Source organism: Rutilus rutilus, assembly GCF_951802725.1.
Source record: "Rutilus rutilus genome assembly, chromosome: 16".
NCBI lineage: Eukaryota > Metazoa > Chordata > Actinopteri > Cypriniformes > Leuciscidae > Rutilus > Rutilus rutilus.
Genome location: NC_140224.1, coordinates 6,419,686 through 6,443,644, shown reverse-complemented (window position 1 = coordinate 6,443,644; position 23,959 = coordinate 6,419,686). Strand labels below are relative to the sequence as shown.

Below are 23,959 nucleotides of genomic sequence, written 5' to 3'. Positions count from 1 at the left end.
GATCTATTTTTAGAGTTTAAACCGAAAAAAGAAAATAGTTTTGTAAGAGAAACCACGGATAAGTTGCGCTACAGGTATGATTCAGTTTATGGCACTTCCCATTCATTTCTATAGTATCTGCAAACAGTGATTGATTGTCGCACAACTCTGAATGAAATTCAATAATTGCTTATTGGGTAATTTGGTTTTTCAAATGCACATGCAGATTTCATCAAAAATATCTTGACTGAATTTTCTGAGCATATGTATAACTACTCAAATCTGTGATCAGCAATATGGTTAAGTTATAATTTGAATATATTTAACATTTAACATATATTTAACATATTTAATAATATATTATATATAATTAGAATAAATAATTTGTATAATATTCAATAATTTAATTATTAATATTTCTGGATTTTGTTAACATAAGAAAACAAAAAAAGCAGTAGAATAAAGAGAAATGGGTTTATTTTAAAACCAGTTAACGGTTGCATTATTTCCTTTATGCATATATTTTTATTCTTGCAATTCAGCAGGTTGTATGTTGTAGTTTTTCAGTGTCAGGGTTGCAAATAAATCATAATTTAATTTATTCTAGTTAAGCAGTTGCATGATGCCATAAGAAAATAGATACTAGAGATACTTAACTAATGTTATTGTAAACTATAACTATTCTAAAGTTATTGTAATAACACTAAAATATGATTCCCACTGGTTCAATATGGTTCTCACGTAAGGACCTGTTGCTGACAACTTAGATGAGCTTTTAAGAACAGAATAATCCAGGATTGTGTCAAATCATCAACAATTGAATACAGCTAACTCAATTTCCGACATGGAAGAATGGTACCGTTTTATATGACATCAAATTAGATTTTGACATGCAAGTTTGAGTCAAGTCAAAAGTAACAGCAACTTGAATGTCAATGTCAAGACTCAAGCTTTGAAATTCAAAGTCACACGTTTTGAGTCCACAATGAAACCTTCACCACATAATACATCAAACCAAAGGTCCAGCCGCCAATGTCTCCTCTTAAAGCATAAAGTTGTATTCGATTTCCATCATGTTCCGATGGCTTTATCTTGGCAAGGCAATATGAGGAATGAGACCAGGCACAAAAGGAGGATGTTGTTATCAGGGAGCAGTGACTATCAGCCTATTTTCGGGCAGGTCATGCTGACTTGTGCTCTATTATCACTGAATCCGCAACCAAGGGAAATAACCTACTGTAACTAGGACGTAAAATGTGGTACTGTATGCTTCAGGGCCCGGAGACAACAAGATGCGCATGCAAAAAATAATGCTCTGTATTTTCCAAGCTGATGCTATAATATCTGCACTTTTCAATTGCACAAAATATTTTGTAGTGTGGAAAAAGGTTCTTTCGATTACTAAAATGTTCTTTACACTAAGAGATTTTGCACATGCATTATTTCAGACTAGTAGAAAGACAACATCCAAAACACACATTTAAAGGGATAGTTCACCCAAAAATGAAACTTCTGTCATCATTTACTCACTCTTTGTGTTGTTCCAAACAAAGACTTTCGTTCATCTTCGGAACACAAATGAAGATATTCTTTATAAAATCTGAGCCAGTTCTGTACTCTCCATTGACAGCTACCAACTACCACTTTGACGCCTCAAAAAGTTCATAAAGAGATTGTAAAACTAATCCACATGAATTGAGTGTAGTTAAAAATTTCTGAAAAGACACAATCACTTTACATGATTAACAGTAATATGCAGTGGCGTACCGTGGGGTTTCAGTCAGGGCCCTCTGTAACGATCTCCACTAGGAGACGTTCTGTCACTACGCATCAAAATTTGATTGGCTGATAACACACGTCAGTCAAAGTTATGATTAAATGAAAAATGGCAGCTTCAACGGAAGGCTAGCTATACTACTAGTGCTGGTCCACGGAGCTGCGTTTAGATGACATATGGGAAATCTAGCTCAGCCTCACAAAACCATGTTCTTTCTGGAAATATAATCGTAACGTACTGAAATAGACAGTAATTGAATTTAGACACGTTCAGACACACATTAATTAATTTAATTTAATTATGACAGGGCTGGCCCTGATGGCCCACCACTGGTAATATCCTTATATCTACCTTCCAAATATCCTATCATCTCCGCTGTTGTATGAGTTTCAAATGATATAAAACTAGCATGTTTGCATATCGGTCCTCTTAATGTGAGGATGTGACATCTGTAGTACAATACAAATATAATACAAATTATATTTGTATATTGTACATTATATTACACAAATTTAGTTTTCCCTCAATTTGAATATACATTGTATATTATTTCAATTGTTTGCACACTTGAATTATCAGTAACTTGAATTTATATTTTAGTATTGTAGTATTGAAGTTTAATGTTTTGATAGTGTATCATACGTTTTGGTAATAAAAAAAAAAGTTTGCTTATTTGCAGATCAATACATATGTAAGAAAGCAAGTCATACAGGTCTGGAATGATGATGCTGAGGAAATAAGCAAATAATGACAAAACATGCATTTTTGAGAAAAAAAACAAAACAATCCTGTCTCGACAGACTGATAAAAAAAACTGGTGCACAACAACTACTGAAGGTTGCGTTGCAGCTGAACAATCTAATTTTAGCACTTTTGTGAGCAAAATGCATCTGTCTGTCAATAAACGGTTGGTCCAGGCTCAGACGAGATCTATTGACCCTTTAATTCTTCACATTCTACACTGATTTGGGGAGGAAACAGCATAATGACTATACAGTAAACGCAATACTAGGAGTGTGAAACTTTGGGTAGACAGGGAATCGATTTGTTTCACATTTCATAGGTTTTCAATTCGATTCAGGAATGATTTTTGCAAATTCAGAACGATTTGATTCTCAAAGAGAATCAATTTGTTTCAATTCTGATTCAATCTTGTACGTGTTAAGTGCGTTCATAGAATTAGGTAAATGTGTCTAGAGAGTAAAGGAAGTGGCGACGGCGTTAAAAGCTTTTGACGCAACCGACCAGAGTTCGAATCCACGTTTTCAAGAACTCCTTCCTCTCCCTTTTCCCATCGTTTATTTAAAATAAAAAAATAAATGAAAAGTTGTAGGTTTAAGGGTAGGTAGGGGTGGGCTTTAGGAACAGTGACAAGTAATGTCCCAATAAGGCAGCATCCAGTTATGATTTTAATAAATATTTGAATTTGAATTTCTTTATTGTCATTGTATGCGTACAACTCTTACTGTACCCACCACAAAATTATACGTGCAGTTTCCACACTAGATGCAATTAATAAATGAATAAAATAATTGACATGTTTACAATTAGTCCAAACATATTTTATAGACACTACTATGAATCAGTGTCCAGCAGTATTGACAGCACAATTATACACTGTTTCCTTGATAAAACATTCTCTGTGCATTTCATCAAATTTGCCTAATAATAAAAGAAAAAAATACAACACAACTAGATAAAAAAGCTTGTTGGCTTGATTTAGAGCGTCAATGGCTCTGGGAATAAAACTGTTCCTCATTTGTGAAGTACGAGCATAAAATGCCTTATACTGTAACACCTCCCAGACTGGAGTAGTTCAAACATGTAATGACCTGGATGTCATGTAGAGTCCTTACAGATGCTGATATAATATAATCATATGTATATGTTGTTAATATTGCCTACTGTTTCATAATAGGCTATACTACAATAGGTTCAAATAATATCTACCACTATTTGCACTTACAAAGAAAATATTGCTATTTTCACTTAGTGTAAATAGCATCTATTGCTATTTGCACTTATGCAGACCATCCATCTCGCCGGGAAAGCGTGATAATTTTAGACATTCCGTGTGACCTGAGGCATCTCTGATGGTTTTGTGTAGGAGTCCCATTGCAACGCTCTCATGTTAAATTGCCACTGTGAAATTCGAAGAAGAGTGGTGTTGATCGATGGAACGGCCACTCATACTTTCAGTCTGTACTCAAACCTGTTTGTTTCATCTCACCCTGAACACGCTCCCCTCTCAAGAGCATATCACATGAGAGAAGAACAAGAGGGCAACAACTCTTTTCAACACACTATTTTTTTTTATATACACCATATGTAGCCTTGCACATACATCTCATTTCATACAGTAGAACAAAAGAGGAATGAACATGTGAAAGACTTGAGCATCCGAAAGCCATGTTGATAAAAAAAAAGGCTTTGCATCTAGGGCAGGACTTGGGTCCTTCAGAATGATAGAGGAATTATCACTAGGAAAATACTCTGACAAAGGTTTTGTTAAGGTACTGACCATCATTAAAGGCTGTCAGTTTTTAAAAAGAAGACATTATATTCTCAGTTCATGTTTGATTTGACACTCAGCTGATCTAAAACTGATAAAAAGAAAAGGGGATGTGAAAAGTAATGAAGCTGTAAACTCAAATAAAATTCAAATACAGCCATTTGGATACAGATTTTATAGGAATGTTTTAATTTATTGTACCTATAAACTCGTTCAGATTGCAATTTATATTTGTCACAATTATGTTCAGTTTGTTTTTGTTCACGGACTTTTAGTTTGTAATTCTTTAGTTCCTTGTTTCCTTGTCAAAAATTCATGAATATGAAAATTAAATACTGACTAAATATTGTTATCAAACTATCATAATTATAGTTCAATTCAAAATTGTAAGGTCAAAAGTTTAATGTTTTTGAAAGAAGAGTCTTATTGTTCACCAAAGTTGCATTTGTTTTATCAAAATACACACAAAAGTACTAATAAAACAAATTTAAAAATGTGTTATATTAAACTACAGTATATCTTTGTATTTTTTCTGTAATGGCAAAGCACTTATTTGAAACATAACATAACATCCTCCCTGAATCTGTGCTTTCTTTGACTGTATTCTACATGCACGTCCTCATCACAGAAGTACCCCAGGGTTCTGTCCTCGGACCACAGGTTTTGTATCCCCTATCTACTAGATCACATCTGCTAGATTCCCTAATTAAAACACATGCCTTTCCTATCAATGCTATACCCAATTCCAAATCTAATATCCTCTTCTCTATCTCATATCTCAGCCAGTTTTAAATTAGATCAGAAAGTGGATGTGAACTAAGGGTAAATTTTTGCAAGACTGAGCTCATCCTACATGACGTCCCTCACACAATATCTCGTTTGAATGTCACACAGGCATCAATACCCAGTCTGGTGTTTTTTTTTTCTTGATGACCAATTGACATTCAATGACCACAGTGCAGTCACTGCCTCTTTAAAGATTTCTCTTCCACTTGAAACCCATCAAAAAAAATTTGGTTCTTGCAATTGTTGTCATCAAGTAGGCTAACGTAATGCAATATTATGGCAGAGAAAACATCAGTTTGAACATTGTCTAAAAACCTTAAACCAAAGCTAGATCTTGCTAACACCCCTTGGCTAATGGCTATGACCTGAAGATCTATCCAATGTATTGGCTCATTATCTCAGGCAGAGAACACTCAAATGAGCCTGTCAGCAAGGGCTCCAGCTGGACTCAGTGGTTTGGTTCTGGTTCAGCGATGACCTGTAGCTGTGGTTGATGCCAGGTGTAGAGCTGACATCCACCAATGGGGTTTATGCACCTCCTGGATGCTCTCCAGCTGATCCCAGCCCTTCAGACAGCCGACAGCCCTAAATCACATGTGTCATCTGCAGACTGGCAAACATGGCAGTGAATTAAACCAGCTCAGCCTCTGGAAAAAAGCTGCTGCAGTGTCATGCTGATTACGGTTAGCGCCATGGTATCGTGGCTGTCCAATTACATTGGGTTTTAAATCTGGCAGGGCTCAGCAATTAATCAATTAAATAACTGAGATTACAGCTGCCACAATTAAATTTCACATTCCATTCTATTTGGTCCCATTGCATCAAGAATGAGAAGTTGAGCATTGTAACCAATCAAAGACATATCCATTGAGCACAATACATTGGTACCTCAAAGATGTTTAAATGTATTTATAGGCCTATCAGTAATAAACAGCAGTTCCATAAAATAAAAGTATTTTAAAGGTGCATTCAGTAGTTCTTTAGCAAGTGTTAGAATCATTGTTATTCGTTCACTTAAAGTACCGATATCTCAGTAATGTTAGACGCTGCACTGCAATCTATCAACAAAACACGTTATGTAAATTACCCTGAAACTAATGAGTTTTAGAGAACTGTCTACTCAAGAGCCCGACCGATCGGTCTGCCGATTTTATCGGCCAATATGAGCCTGTCGCAGATATATCGGTATCGGTGTATATGATATGCACCCATTTTAATCAGTAATGTTGTCTACATTGGATGTGGCGCGCCGTGTGGTTACAGCTCAAATGTATCATTTTCATTCTATGATTCACCCTGCCTCCATTACATATCTTTGTCACACAAGTGTTTGATCACCACATTTGAGTGATCATTGCAAAACATGTGTTTATACATACATACATACATACATATACATATACACACACACACATACATATACACACATATATATATATATATATACTGTATATATATATACTGTATATATACACTCACCTAAAGGATGATTAGGGACACCATACTAATACTGTGTTTGACCCCCTTTCGCCTTCAGAACTGCCTTAATTCTACGTGGCATTGATTCAACAAGGTGCTGAAAGCATTCTTTAGAAATGTTGGCCCATTTGAAATGATTCGAGCTTTGTGACATGGTGCATTATCCTGCTGGAAGTAGCCATCAGAGGATGGGTACATGGTGGTCATAAAGGGATGGACATGGTCAGAAACAATGCTCAGGCAGGCTGTGGCATTTAAACGATGCCCAATTGGCACTAAGGGGCCTAAAGTGTGCCAAGAAAACATCCCCCACACCATTACACCACCACCACCAGCCTGCACAGTGGTAACAAGGCATGATGGATCCATGTTCTCATTCTGTTTACGCCAAATTCTGACTCTACCATCTGAACGTCTCAACAGAAATCGAGACTCATCAGACCAGGCAACATTTTTCCAGTCTTCAACTGTCCAATTTTGGTGAGCTCGTGCAAATTGTAGCCTCTTTTTCCTATTTGTAGTGGAGATGAGTGGTAACCGGTGGGGTCTTCTGCTGTTGTAGCCCATCCGCCTCAAGGTTGTGCGTGTTGTGGCTTCACAAATGCTTTGCTGCATACCTCGGTTGTAACGAGTGGTTATTTCAGTAAAAGTTGCTCTTCTATCAGCTTGAATCAGTCGGCCCATTCTCCTCTGACCTCTAGCATCAACAAGGCATTTTCGCCCACAGGACTGCCGCATACTGGATGTTTTTCCCTTTTCACACCATTCTTTGTAAACCCTAGAAATGGTTGTGCGTGAAAATCCCAGTAACTGAGCAGATTGTGAAATACTCAGACCGGCCCGTCTGGCACCAACAACCATGCCACGCTCAAAATTGCTTAAATCACCTTTCTTTCCCATTCTGACATTCAGTTTGGAGTTCAGGAGATTGTATTGACCGGGACCACACCCCTAAATGCATTGAAGTGACCACTCGTTACAACCAAGGTATGCAGCAAATACACAGTATACATAAACAGAGAATATATATATATATATATATATATATATATATATATATATATATATATATATATATATATATATATATATTCTCTGTGTATGTATACTGTGTATTCTATATGCAGTACCAGTCAAAAGGGGAAAGTGTCCAAACTTTTGACTGCTACTGTACTATAATATACACATAAATAATATTGCTACTGTATTATAATATATACACGTAAATAATATCGGCCGATATATCAATATCAGGCTTTTTTTACTCCCTAATATCGGTATCGACATCGGCCCCCAAAAATCCATATCGGTCGGGCTCTAGTCTACACAATAAATTATTGCCTTACATATAGCAAAAAAAAAAAAAAGCAACTTGGGCATCACGACTCAATATTTTCTTTGTCATCAAATCTTTCCACCTTGTGTAATGCCATACCAATGTTTATGCTTGGTTTTTGTCTTTGTCGGTCTTTCTGTCTTCTGGCTTCAGACCTTTTCTGCTTCTTCGGACTAACAGATACTTGCATGATAATAACTATTCCATTGCCTAATTTTTTATCTTCGCATCACCAAAAAAAAAAAAAAGCAATACTTTCAGAACTACTGAACCAAGCAAAGCGAATATACTGTGCTCTACTACAGTGACTGACTCCTACACTCGATGCCATTACTTAAAATGCCAAAGCAGAAAATTGCACTAACAAATCATAATTGTGCCAGGTTTCCTTTCTCTAAGTTGAGTTCAGGCTAACATGTGAAGCACAAACTCAATTAGCAAACAAAGTAAACATAATCACAAAGAGGACAATTTGCTTTAAAGCTTTTTACTGCTCCATGTCAACATAACAAACATGATGAGGATAACAACGTTACAGAAAAGAGGTTTCCACATGGGCTTAGAAGCATATTCACAAATGTTTCAAAACTCAGCATTAAATACAATTATCTCTAGATGCAGGATGCTTTGTAATTGTGTGTGCGTGTGTGCGCGTGTTCGCCTACAGGAACTGAGAACGATTTTAGTTATAGGAGTGACTTTTTGGGGGACTATATTAGCTCCTGCTTAAGGTCTAACCCAGCACAATAGGAACTACCAGTGACGTAAATGTACGTTGATACTGAACACATGCAAAACACAGGCATCCGCCCATTTGTAAAAAGCAGTGTAAACACACAGTTTATAACCTATATAGGGGAACTATCTGGTGTGAAAGCTCCTAAAGATAGTAATACCAGTCATTTTTGACCATGTGGGGACATTTTTTTGGTGCCCATGAGGAAAAAAAGTATATAAATCATACAAAATTATGGTTTTTGCAGAAAGTTTTCTGTGATACGTGTGCGCTGTGTTGGTGTGTATGCGTGAGACTAATTCATTTTCAAAATATAGCTGAAATAGTAATCTTTGCAGTTAGATAAACAAAAAAAGGTAATGGTAAATTGGCGTACTTAATTTATCATAAAATACTGCAAAAATAATGTTATTTGGAATAAAAAAGCTTGAAGCTTGGAATACACATATATATGAAGGGTAAACTACATAGCCACCAAAATACTGCCCAGTAATGACTGAATACAAAATATGGATGGTCTCTTTTTTTTTTTTTTTGTCTCATCCCTTCTTTTCACAGGACTAATGATATCCTGTATCTGAAACTACAGTGAGATGCCCGCTTACTTCCTCCTTAACTGTGGGAGCTGAAGTACAGCCAAAAATGCAAATCCCAATGGGTCCATTTGCAAATTATCTGATCCGCGAAGAGAGAGGAGTCGACACTGGCGCGATGATGCTTGTTGTGCACAAGTAAACAAAACGTCTGGAAATAATTCAGCCTGATTTAGCATGACATTTCAAAGGAAGCCACTTATTTTTCATCCAGATGTTCAAGTGTCAAACACTCTAAATCACATTTTCTTCTCTAGGATGATGAGTGGTCATGTATAACTTTGATAAATACAATGCTGCTAACCCAATATGAATATAAACACATGGTGGCTACAGTGCAATAGACAAAAGGGTGTTAGAAGACCAGCGGTTCTCAAAGTGACCAATAGCCAGGGGGTCCGTGTAATAATTTGCTAGTCTACCATATTTTCCGTACTATAGACTAGGTCTCGTTTTTTATTTTTCTCGTTAATATTTGGATTAGTGCTGAATGAGTCACTTTCACTTTAAATAATATTTATTTTAAAGCCTCAACAAATTTCTTTGTAATTAATTATTTAAAAAAATGTTTACAGGTGACCATTTGCACAAATACAACAAGCATAGTGTGTTCATTACTCCCACCCACATTAACTTTGTTTAGTTTTTTTCACTTATGAGGGGGGTCCCTGAAAAATGTTCGGGTCCCTGGCCCTAAAAAGTTAGAGAAGCCCTACTCTAGACTCCCTTAAAACCCATTAGTTTATTTAACTTGTCAGCTAACAATGTTCAACAGTGTAGAATTCAGTATTTTTCAGAATTTTCTCTTAAACTGTAATGAACATTTCCACCACCATCTCAAATCAGCTTGTATTTGGTGACGGAAAAGGCAGATTTAGAATAAAGTGGTTTATATTGTATTGCTATGGTTAATTAACTACTGTACATCTGAATTATACTAAATTATTATTTTTTACTTTTATGCGTAATTTGACAATTTAATACTGATTAGATATTATATTAAATAAAACATTTTGTTCATAAGTGATATAATAATTGATCTTATAAATTGTGGGTTATGGTGTAAATTATGTCATTACTGAGGAGCATGTATCATTTGTTTGTTTATCACAATTGATGGTCAGTGCAACATTTACATTTATTCTTTTTGCAGACGCTGGAATCCACTTTTACAAATATACCATTAAAGTCAAATATTATTATTATTGTTAGTATAGCTACTTTAAATATATAGGTGAAAAATACAGCCATCCCTCGTTTAATAATACATCCCCTGAGCATCTCCTTTGAAAAACATAAGCCAGTGTTATGGTTTAACATTAATATTCATGCAGTAAATTTTACAAATGCTCAGGACACTATGATGCAAATCGTTGATTTTATGATGAACATTAGCTCTTTGCCCCCGTCTCATAAAGAAAACTGCTGTGACTCCTGTATTGCAGGAGGTATTGAAACTTAGCTTTTCTGGCTGTTTATGGATTTTTAAATGAATATTTTCACCAAAAATGAAATGTCCGCATTTACTGTAATGTCATTCTGATCCTGTGTTTTGTTTTTCGTTTTGTTTTTATCTTTGTTGAAACACAAAACAACAGAAATCAATAACAGGTCTCAATAATAATGTTTATATTTTACAATCATGTAGTAATGCCAGTTTTTGATAAGAGAATTTAATACTTTGCAAAAGACTGTTTTGACATTTCACTGTTTTTTCTTTTCAGTTGGAACATGCAAACCAAAAGATAAGATTATTCATAAATTAATGAGTCTGAAATCAGTGCAAAAATAGTAAATACAATATGTAATATATTAAAAATGTGATTGATGAGCTGCATTTGAAGCCATTATAAATAACAGTTCCATTACAACATAACGTCAAAAAAATTCCATTATGCCATGACCTATTCTTTAATAAGAGGATATTCTTATGTTCTGCACTTTGACTGAGAAAATGCAATAAATAAATCAGCAACACAAGGTCACATTATTCATTTATATAGCTTTAGATGATAGCCTTGCTATTACTAAATATTAAATTAAATTAAATTAAAAGCCTAGCCTGTGATCATTATGAGAAATTGTATGAATAATACTACTATAATTAGCTGCATTTTAAAGGTTAATATAAAATGTGGCAGTAAAATCTTGTTCATCCAGCACTGAAAAAAATGTCTTCCTTCAAAAAAATAATTCACTGGTGCTTTAACAATACAGTCTCATAGTTGGACAGGGTCAGACATTTTCTGAATAAACAGTTTGCGTCACATAATATAGTTCATGGGGTAAATTAAGTTTAAGTAGTCTGGTTTCAATGTTTTAAAGAAACCTGAAATAAACTGGCATCATCTCTGTCTCCAAGCACAATGAAGAACATAATTCACAAAATATGGGAGATCTTTGTGAACACTAAAACAAGCAATATTTCTTCGGTTCCAGTCCGCCTGCTCTCACTGACACCTCCAGAGCATCACCCGTAGCAGAGCTTTAGGCTAGATTTACTCTTCATTTGATTGCAAAACGTTCATGCCTTTGGATTTAACCTTTACATTAGTGGTGCCTGCAGTTGACAAAGTCTCTTTAATTGACACTTGATCCTCGAGGAGGAGGTCTCACACATTGGCCCGAACAATTATGAGTCAATCAGAGCATGAAAAGATGAGGTCGGATCTAGTACTGCAATAAAGTCCAGTCTGCAATATTCAACTCCCACACACCAACTTGCACCAAATGCCAAACACCGCCCACTTCGGTCTGAGATATTACAAAATGGTATGACATACTTAAAACACATCATAAAAGCAACACTTAAAAATCGACATCAAACCGCATCTATAGTTCCCATGAGAGTCTTCACCCCAGAAGTCTCTCAAAACTAATTAATCTGTTTTGGAAGTGTATACATTGTTTTGCTGTTCCCCCCCAAGGTTCTGTTTCCTGCACATCAACAACTTGTTACAGTCTGAATGATTAAATTATTCAATATTACAGTATGAAAGCAGCACACACTGATTGAGCCTCGTTCATGAAATTAACAGAATCATTTCTATGAGATCGTTTTTAGGAACTTACTTAAGATGTACATTGTTTTTCCAAGTAAACAATGTACATTTCAAGCAATTTAATAACTTACTGATAAAAGTATTCAATAAAATTAAAGTGGTATATACACATTTACGTAATGCAGGTCAACAACAGAGACATTTGGACAAGAAAAACTGGTAACACTTTACATTAAGGTTCCATTTGTTAACACTAGTTAACTATAGTTATTACATTAGTTAACAAACAAAAATAATCTTAGTTGGTTAATTTCCACATTTACTAATACATTATTAAAATCAAATGTTGTATCTGGTACTATTATTTATCGGACGTGAGCTAACGTGAACTAAAAATGAACATTTTTGTTTTTATTAACTAATTTTAATATTACTAATTAATAAATACTGTAAGAAAGATATTGATAAATTCATTATTGATGTACTTTACACAGTTATTGAACCGAAATAAATCAGCATTGATCTGATTAATTTATTAATTATATTCTCAACAGTTTAGTGACTGTTTACTATTGTCTTTCAGAGCTGCTTTACAGCAGAATTGAATTATGTTTCCATTATTGATGTTACGCTTATGTTCAGAACGCCTGTCTGCCTTTTTGTTTAAATAAACCTTGTTTATATGTATATCCTGTCTTCAGTCCATCTTCATCTTCTTCATCTTGTGACAACTGAATCATTTTCCTGTTTATCTCTGTAAAGCTGCATTGAAACAATGTGTATTTTGACTTCACTAACTAATGGAGTTCCAGCAAAACACTGAATGCGGTTGGACTTATCAGGCAATAGAGTGGCATAAAAGAAAAAGTAGTCTTTCTTCAATGAAGACTCAAGGGGTCTAAAGAAACAGCAAATCTGAACATTCTGCCATCATTTACTCATCCTTATGTCATTCCAAACCTAAATGATCCACAGAAGAAAGAAAATGTGAGTAAATGATGACCCAATTTTCATTTTGTGATGAACTGTCCCTCTACCCTAATATCATCTCGTCTGGAATAAAGAATAATCACAGAGGAACATTCATCTGGGCTGGAAACTACTTCTCTCTCTTAACATGACAGTCAAAGGTCATATTGTCCAAAACGTACAAAATGTCTGGATCACTAAATGATTGACTTCATTTTCCTGATGCATTGTCCCAATTCCTAATAATTATAGGGCCAGATTTACTAAACAGGGCAAATCGACGTGAGAGCACAATCCCATAAAAGTGCCGATGGAAAGTGGAAAGTTCAAGTTCAAAATGGGCATTTTGACATAATTTTGTGTGCTGTCTGAGAGGTGGGCTTTCTGTGTGTGCGCACAGAAACAATCTATCACAACACGTGAGTACCGAATGAAGTTACTTTCCCGGTGTATTGCACTTGAATGGCTTAAAATCACTTGAACGTTTTAACTTATAAGACTTAAAAACACATGAAAATTATAAACTTTCTTAAAGCAATGCTCGCCCAATCTTTCAGATAGGTGATTGTAGTTTTAGGGGGGCTGAGGCGACAGACGGGGGGGCTGAAGCCCCACTAAAAACGGTCTAGAACTGCCACTGAGCGGAACTGACAGAACAGCAGATTATTTCAGTTTTTTCCCCTCCGTTTGGCCTAAAATACCGTGTTTGTGGTCATTCAGTTTGAAATGTTGACTACAAACATGGAGGTATTTTGCGACGTTCTCTCCATATTTACAATTCTTTGCACCCTTTAGCCACTGCCTACAACGCACTGGATCCTTCACTGGAAACTGAAAATAACTTACTCCCACTAAACTTTCACTCTTTGAATTACTGGAACAATACAAGTCAACACAATTATGGCTAAATGTTTGCTAAGAAGTATTTCCTACTAATGGTGCGTTCACACCGGACGCGAATAGCGCGTCAGGCGCGAGTGATTTCAATGTTAAGTCAATGCAAAGACGCGTTACGCGCGTAAAAAATTCCTGCGGCGCGAATGGGGCGTAGAGCGCGGCGCGGTAGACGCGAATACGCCTCATTCGCGCGTCAAGTTCGCGCGAATTGAGCGTCTGCCGCGTTAAGCGCGAATGATTTTATTAGTGCTTTTTGTGCATTCACCCGAGTTGAAGAATCTGAACTTCTGCGTCAATTCGCGCCGCGTTAACCAATCAGGAGCCTGCTTGCTGCTGTCACGTGGTGAAGTGACAGTTTATAATGTTATTTTATGTTTGGCCTCAATAAATTTTGTAATATGACTAAAATGCACAACAAAGCAAATCTTTCACATAAAAACTCAATTTCAATATATGAGAGATACTCATTTTGTATTGAATGCTATTTATTCCATATCTATTCTAGATTATATGAAACATTATTAATCTAATGTAAAGACAACAAACACAATTTAGTGTATAAAAAAAAAAAAAACCCGGACAGGTTTCACTTTTGGAGGCTGGCTCCATTTATTATCAAAACAAAAATAAATGACAGATTACGTGGGAGCGGGCGAGGGTGAACCTCGCGCCGGGCTGTACAGCGCGGGCTCGTCAGGCAGCGACCACTCGAGGCCGAGGCCTTATACGGCCTGCGCTGTCCTCGTCAGCGTCCTCACCGTTAGGTCCACCAAACCTAGCTCCTGGAGCAAATTGTGAAACTCCTGAAACCCTCCGGAGGGTCTGGTGGACCTGAGTACAGCGACGATGTCCCCTACGCAGCTGTTTCTGCTCTCCATAGCATATACGAGCAATGACTCTCTCGATTAATGCTAATGCTAATGCTCGATAAACATCTAAAAAAGATGGCCGCAAACGGGTTTCGAAACTTTCGCCTCCGGATTTCGCCTCTGACGCGCGTAAATTTCGCTTCAAACTTTTGTTTTTACGCACGTCAATTTCACTCTTGACGCCCGAATTAACACAAAGTGGTCAAGCGTATAACTAGACGCGGCAGGCGCGAATTTGACGCGCTATTCGCGTCCGGTGTGAACGCACAGTAATGCTGCGTTCACACCAAACATGAGGCGAATTCGCGTCTACCGCGCCGCGCTAAACGCCTCATTCGCGCCGCAGGATTTTTTTACGCGCGTAACGCGTCTTTGCATTGACTTAACATTGAAATCACTCGCGCCTGACGCGCTATTCGCGTCCGGTGTGAACGCACCTTAAGGCAGTATTTTACTCTGGTAACTTAAGCATATCCATAGCAGACTGGTGGGAGTGGCCTTGGACGGCAACATGCCTAATGCATTATGGGTGTTAAAGTTCTTACCTATTTGGCAAAAGGGAAGACAACAGCCATTTTTGGCTGAAGTACTCCTTTAACTTGTTGGTTTTTGGGTGCTTTTATGCGAGTAACAGACTGAAAACAAAGTTTTACTAAAAACCTTCTTTACCATTCCATGGAGAAAAGAACAGGAGTAGTAGTTTAGAACAACATGAGTGTGAATAATGACAGAATTTCCATTTTGGAGATTAACTACCACATCATGTGACAATTTACATGAGAATGTATGTGCAAACCAATCAGAGAAAAAAAATGAATGAGCCTCTTTATGTGTTTTCACAGTAACCTGGAATTGGATCTGTCACTTAAACAGTGAGATTCCCAGACAGCTAACATGTTTTCTCACCATATTCACACATATTGTGCTCCACAGTTATACCCCATGCTGGGTTTGTGGGGCACAGTATATTAATGCGGATGTAAATAAACTACCCTGGGTGAGCCTTCATGTGGTTGCTATGCAACCATCGGCATGCGGGGACAGTTTGTGGCAGTTTGGCCGAAGACTGGTGAAACTGTTACTTGCTGTTTTCTAGAGAAGAGATCCGCTGCATCTGCGTCTTTCTAAAAGTAAACGTGGCAAGTCATGCTCTCAGTGTTCACATCTCACATGGCTAAGTATAGCTCAGGTTCATCATCGCTTCTGTCAAGGGGGCTTTTCCTGTTTGGATCACACTTACTTGCGTGCTGGAAATGTAGTGGGTCTCTTGCCAACTCCTCACCCTACGTAAGCAGGAAATTTTGTCATTATTTTACGTCACGTTTGGTCATCCTGAAACATGTTTTATAATCCAGCACTACTCATCATTGGTATGACTTGGCAGAACATCAGTGAATTCTAATAAAGCTTTAGTGTGACGCATGAAACCACAGATGACGGCCCTGAGAGAAGCCTGATAGCTAAACACTGGTCTTCTTCTAAAACAACATGGAGGTGATTTTATTGACAGTTTACTTAAATTGTAACTGATTCGCCAACTGTTAAACACTTTGACTGTCTGGGAATAGCTGCAACAATCTGTTTTAATGAATTTTTCTGTCTGGATGCAAATCAAACTCCATATGAAAAGGTGCACCAAGAAAAAGGATAGACTTCCTGGTATTAAGATGCGTTTCGGTCGATCGGATCACAAGTGGACGACACAAAATACAGTTCTAAATAGGGTCTAAAAAGTTTTGAGCTTTTGACCACTTCCAGAGGTAGTCGAAAACTCATTCGACTAGATTGCTTTCGTAGTGTAGATGCTCATGTGATCGAATGTGTTCGAACAGCCACAAAAGACCGCCTACTCTCCTTCCTACTGGCCTAATGTGTAAAGACAATGGGAAGTGTGCTAGCCAGATGGGATTTAAACTTTAGCAGCTGGAGACCCAAGTTGTAAACAGGGCCTGAATGCCAACAAACCCATAGTGTTTCTGACAAACTTGGGGGTTACTATTAGCCTATTATTATTATTATTATTATTATTATTATTAAATTATATAACAAACATATTCTAAATATATTTTCCTTTCTGGATGCATTTCAAACACCATATTAATATGAGTTTTCAAGAAGCACCAGGAAAAAGGCAAGACCTTAGGGAAAAGCTTTGATAAATCTATGTCACCAAAACCCATAGTGTTTCTGTCAAACTTGGAGGTTCATGGTTATTAATATGATCTGCTTGCAAAAAGGTTACATGTTTAACCCCAGTAGAAGTGACCCACAGGCTGGAGATTTGTTGAGATCATAACCTTTCCTACCACCTCTGAGCACAAATCACTTAACCCCAGCAATTTGCTTGATTGGTTCTTCCGTTTCCATGTGTTTTGTCAAAAAGGGTCTGCTTAAAGGATTAACTTTTAAAGCTAAAGCTACCATGCTTAAACATAGACCACGATACATGCATATCATCAATAGAGCACACAAAGAAAATAAATATCAGGAAGATATAATGTTTGATGTAATGATGCAAATTTCCTCACTGACAGGATGTACAACAGAAAGTACACTGTCTACCAGTACTGGACGAACAGAAGGCAGTTTGCTGTCTCCACTTCTCTTCTCTAAACAAATTACCGCACCTCGAAGGAATCCTATGTTAAGATCCTCAAATTTTCAGATAACACGACGCTGATTGGCCTAATATGCGACAACACCGGATCTGTTTATAGGAAGGAAGTGAAACACCAGGTGTCCTAGTGCAGTCAGAATTTATAGCTGAATGATCTGAAGACAGTAGAATTTTGGCTCATCACAACACCAAAGATCAAGTCAAAACACCATATATATAAAATTTTAATTTAAAATGAACCATTTTCTGATTCTTAAGGTTCTCCAAAGCAGAAGTAGTCATAGTTGGGAAAAGTTATATATGGTGAACTGAAACTACAACAAATATAATTTTTTTGCATGCCCATTTGCTCCAATAGCAAAAGAAAAAAAATCCACAATAGCATTTCGATGAGTTTACAACATAAATATTGAGAGACTGCATTGCGTTGGTTAGAAGAGAGAAAGATTAATTCAAAGTAGCATGCGCACACCCATAATCACTCAGACAGGTGCTCGATCAAAAAGAACCGAACAAAAAAGAAGCTATTCATGCTACCAGAGACATAGATTAACTTGCAATACTTCACCAACAAGGTCTTGTATGCCTGACAAAGACCTTGGGGTTGAAACGTTGCAAGTTAGCAGTGTGTCTGTTTTTTTTGTTTTGTTTTTTTTGAAGCTAAATTTGCTGTCACTCTCTCAGCCGCTGTGTTTTGTGTAATTTTATGCTAATGTAATATAACACAAAGTAGTGATTTATAAAAATTGCTAGATTTATTATGTTAACAACTGTGGAAATGTGTCATCACAGTCTTGTAGTAAAATTATAATAGTCAGGCAACCCACCAATTAGTCAATATGAACATCCCTATTAAAGAGGAAGTAAGTCCTGAGAAAGTTCAAGAACTTCAACCTGCCACTGGAAGTGATGGCCCAGTTCTACAGTGGCATCACTGAAACTATCCTCAAATCATCCATATCCATCTGATATGGATCTGCCATGGTGCTGGATACAAGCAGGCTGAAATCCATCAGCTGCAATCTGCCCTCCCTCTTGGACCTTTATGAGTCAACGTCTAGGAAGGGGGCAGTCAGAGAGCCCTCACGCCCAGCTCACCACATCTTTCAGCTGATGCCGTGCAGGAAGCACCACATAACTTTAAAAACAAATGTCCAGGCGCAAAAACAGCTTGTATTGCTTCACCACAGAAACAGAACACTACAACACAAAGAGATAACAGACTTCAAGCACATTCTATACTACTACACTTCCTAGAATATATCAAAGATTAGCTGAATACCTCAATACCAATTTAAACCCCAAACGAATGAGTAAAGAACAGATTAGATAAAAAGGCTTTAAAATCAGTTTATATGTATTTTATTTCAACATAATAATTTAAATCAATCATTTCAATTTGTCAGAGGATACTTGGACAATATAGCTGAATTTCTGATTGTACTTAGATGTATCTGATATGTGAAGCTGAGCACAAGGAATCTCTAACGGTTTTTCATTAACAGCTGTCAGATTAATATGTTCCTAACCTTGAATTCTTTCATTTGCTTCCCAGAAAACCCGGTGACCTGTTGCTTCAAACACGTAATTGCTTAGAATTCTGTGAACCAAAGGCGTCTGTTTGAAATTAATTCAGCATATTAATAAAAAAATGAAGAGATGGTAGAGATTAAGGCGTGCGTAAATTGAATATCCATTATATTTTCTAGTCATTTAGTAGTAGTTTTGTTGAGCTATTGAAGATTACTGTATTGGCCAGTTAAGGTGAACTGTGTTTCTCTCTGCCATTCTGATTGTTTTTAAACAGGTTTCACAAACATTCTCTCCACCTGCCATTGGACAGAGAGTCCCGCCCAAACTCACGTCATTGGTTAAGCCACTGTTGCCGGGCTGGTCAGTATGCGAAAAACAAACAGAGCAATGTTTTGAAAGGTGAACTACAAGCTATGCCCCTGCAAGTTATACCTATACTACTACAAGTAGTAGTGCAAAGAAACAATCGTGGATTTTATTGACTGAAACAATCTTTTCAAGTACATTTCATGTTTTATGAAATATTTGTAAGGCTAAATTACATTGCTTTCTAATCTTATGAAGTATGAAATAACAGCTGCTGGTAAAACAAAAATGATTAATTAAAATAATGCATTCCGTGTTCCGTGTTGGAATGTCTGTTTTTGTTTTGGTCTGTGCATTACCGCACTTTGCCAATTTACCCAACAGTATTTTGCCACCACAGGTTGCCAGTTGGCGGAAAACACTGCATATTGCAGCCATGGAAGCCAACGAACAAACTCAGTCAGAGATCGCAGATTCTACCCGACCTAAAAAGCCTCCGCACCCATCAAATGAACGGCAGCATATTAAAACGCGATATCAACTCATCATAACTCAACTCATCAACTTACAGTGTAAGTAAGTCTCCTCACATTCCATTGTCAATGGGCTCGTTCCTGTTGTGTGTCCTCAATCTGGCAACCCGCGTGAGCGTGGAGTCTGAGCAGGAGGGGGCAGGGGAACAACTCTCTACAATATTTTGAATTTGGACTGCAGTACCCATTTCAACCGCTAGCTGTAAATCTCACATACTGCACCTTTAAAGCAAGCAAGGAAGTGAAGTAGAAGAAGAGTAGTACTAGGGACAACATAAGCGATTCCAGAGGGAGGGGTTCTAATGACATCCCCAAATTGGATGTTTCATTGTAGGAAGCGTAACTTGTAGTAAGGGTGTGGTTTGTAGGGGCGTGGTTTGTAGTACATTTTACTAACCTTTCAGTTCGGCTAAACACAACAGCAGAACGGATATCAGGGCAACAAAACAAGTGTTTTAAAGACACTTTATATTAAGGAATATTATTGATTTGACTGCACTGAAACTATCAGATGAGAGCAAAACTTGAACTGAATTGAGCTGGATGATGACACTATTGTCTTCTATGTGTTATATCAGAGTCGGATTTGTTTCATGTGGCGAGCAGGACGAGGCTGAGGGCCGTGAGAGAACGGCGCGAGAGAACGGCGCGAGGCCGGTGGCGTGATTGCTAATGAGCGACAACTGTGAGACGCACCGGTCTCGTATCTCTCACTGTCATCACTCCTCCTTTTATGCTTCCGCTCCTCCGTGAGAGATACGAGACTGGTGCGTCTCACAGGTGGCGCTCATTAGCAATCACGCCACCGGCCTCGCGCCGTTCTCCCACGGCCCTCAGCCTCGTCCTGCTCGCCACATTTCATAATTAATGAATTTTGCAGCATCGACACTGTTATTGAACGGAACTGAATCAACTGACTTCAGCTGAATGACGGCACAATTGCCTTCTGTAAAGCTGCATATAGCTGAATTGAACTGGTTTCATAATCGATGAACCATACACAGATATTGAACTGAACTGAATCAACACAGAACTGACTTTAGCTGAAGAATGACACTATTGTCTTTTTAGTTCAGCTTTACAGCAGAATATAATTTGTCTCATTTTTGATGAAGTTTGCATCATTGATTTTGTTCTTTGGTAACACTTTATTAAGGTGACGTATTTGCACGTTACTACATGTACTTACTAGCCTGACGTCGTCATACTCAGATTGTAGTCAGAATATGAGTCTGATATGCTCCATTGGGCTGTGATTATGGGGCATGTTTCAACCGAACCAGGAAAGAAAATGCCTCTGCACTCAAATGGATAGACCGACAACCAATCAGAGCAACGGAGTAAGTGACGTATGTTCTTAATTCATCTATCCGATCGGCAAATGCCTTTATAGCGGTTCTCTGTTCCTCTTTTAAAATGAATGCGCTGTCGATATCTTCTATAACAGACGCGATGGCGGAATCTACACATCTCAATTCTCCAGCGGCAGTCATCTTTGTTGTAAACGAATTCAACCCAAGCGCTCTTTGGTGACATGGATGATTACGTTACTGTTGATCATCTCTCCATCATCGTATAAAGCCCGCCCTGACAATTCGATTGGTCCGAACAGCTCTGATTCGAGCATAGTTGCTCCACAACGGATCATGTCCAGACCGAACTTCCCAACCTCAAATATTGTGGGTGGGGTTAATATATAGTAGGCTATGTACTTACTATAGTAATAACTGTAAATTATGCATAATTACAAGTAACTAACCCTAAACCAAACCCTAACCATAACTATATAGTAAGTACATGTAGTTAATTAATATTACTTAAGTGTAACTACGTCACCTTCAAATAAAGTGTTTTATAGAAGTGTAATATTTCTATAAAATATATATAAAATAACGGTCACTTGATTGATGCCAAAAACGCTTACTAAATACATTAGTGAGGTGGACCACAACCAGTCTTAGGGGGTTAGGAATCAAATGACTGGGCCAACACAAGGGCAAGGCAATACATTTGAGGAAATTAGCATCTCTGTCGCCAGAGGCGACTAGCAAGACATATTCTACAGGGACAACAATACACCAGGATGAGGTGAGCCGCCTGCAGAGTGTACATTACTGGGAGCAGAATGAAAGGTTTAGAGGTAAAGAGCATACCTCCTTAGGTGACTGGCAGGGGTTAGTTTGGAGAGGAAAAAGTGGATCATGGGTGCAGAGCTGTAAAAAAGTGGCTCTACTTAACAGAATGGTGCATCTGCCTCACTTGAATACCTATTCATAGCCCTTCACAGGATATTTCCACTCTATTTTTGTAAATGGCAAAATTCTACAGCGCTTGATGATGAATTTGAAACGTGACTGAAACATTTTAGAAGCAATCTTTTTCTTGCAACACATCCAATGACCCTAGAAACTGTTAATGCAAACTCAGTTTGATTAGTTTATGTCCATGCTATCAGTGGCCAAACAGACACTATGAAATCAGCTCAAGAGACATCTTCAAGGCTAGAAACCATCTTAATAATGGTTAATATTTTCAAAGTGCAACTTGGAGACCAATTCGGCACCATACAGTCTTTTTTTTACAAGGTGCACTTCACAATCAACGTCAGACTATTTTCCACACAGGCCATAAGTGAACTTTTAAATGCTTCGACAGACCGCTGCAGCACAGAGGGTGGCCATGCATTCAGAAAACCCCTGTGGCGTCTGAAACCAACCATGTGAACAACTGAACCCATCTGAAAGGACTTTTGTTTGTGGTCAAGAAAACAAAGGAGTTTTTTTCACAAACGGCATAAGAACCAGCGACAGACCACTCAGAAATAATATAACAGAGGAAAGAAATCTACATGATGTCTGTGAAAAGCTAAATTGGAAGTGCATTAAATCAGGCTACGGTTATTACTCTACAGGTTCAGTTCTAAACCAACGTTCAAACAGCATCAGCCCTATTTCAGAGAACTAAACATGGTTCTGTTCACATATTGTTTGGCTGTAAACTACAGAAACAACCAAAATAACTGAACTGACTCTCACATTTTCAGGTCTTGTCTGGTGTGTGAACCTGTTTCCTCTACTGTGGCTACAAAAAAATTAATAATTTGTGAGCTACTACATGGAGTATTTCCTTTTATAACAGTCATTAATAAAAAAAAATAAAAAATAAAAAAAATGGAGTGGGCCTTTGAGAGCTATTACAAACTGTATCCTCATAAAATCTAATTTACAAGTGGTAATTAATCCACACAGAGCAAAAACCAAACACTGAACTGTAGCTATAAACTGCTTATTCGTCTAGAAATGTTAGGATTAGAACGTCTTTTCCTCCAGAACGCCATGTGCTAACTGAAATATTCCTCACATTATTCAACCAAAAAAGAAAGATATGAGGAATTCAGTCTCTTGAATTTTTAATCACATGTTTCATCAACAGAGACTGACAGTTAATAATAAGGTCTCATTTGTTAACATTTACTACGTTAGTTAACATGAACTAACAATGAAAAATACTTCTACAGCATTTATTAACCTTAGTATATGTTAATTTCAACATTTATGGCCATGGTCAAAAGTATTGGCAGTGACATACATAAATGAAGAAAAAAATCAACAAATACTGGAGCAGCAAACTTTGCGAAACAAAATCTATTTCACTGCCAATACTTTTGGCCATGCCAGTACTAATACATATCAAATACGTAATCAATCTGTTAACATTAGTTAACACTGTGAATTTGCATGAACACATTTTTAACAACTGTACCTAATATTAACTACAACATTAACAAAGATGAATAAATGCTGTAAAAACATATTGCTCATTATTAGTTCATGTTAGCTAATTAATAAACTAATATCAACAAAACTTGTTTTAAAGTGTTCCCGGCTGTCTCATCTCATGGGGTGAAATGAGGTAAACTGGGCCACTTTTTGACAGTCATTGCAGTGTCAAAAAGTGGTTCCATTTTACATTCCATTTTAAATTATGCTAAACGTGTATTTTGTTTAATAATTTTTAAAAAGCATGTCTTTTTCA

General features: G+C 37.2%; 1 protein-coding gene across 2 annotated transcripts in view; it reads right to left on the bottom strand.

Annotated features, from left to right (window-relative positions):
- Nucleotides 1-23,959, bottom strand: part of prkg1 (protein kinase cGMP-dependent 1) — a gene marked incomplete at its 5' end in the record, with an annotated part of 174,781 nt that overhangs the window by 126,172 nt on the left and 24,650 nt on the right. The gene's annotated exons all lie outside the window — the stretch shown is intronic.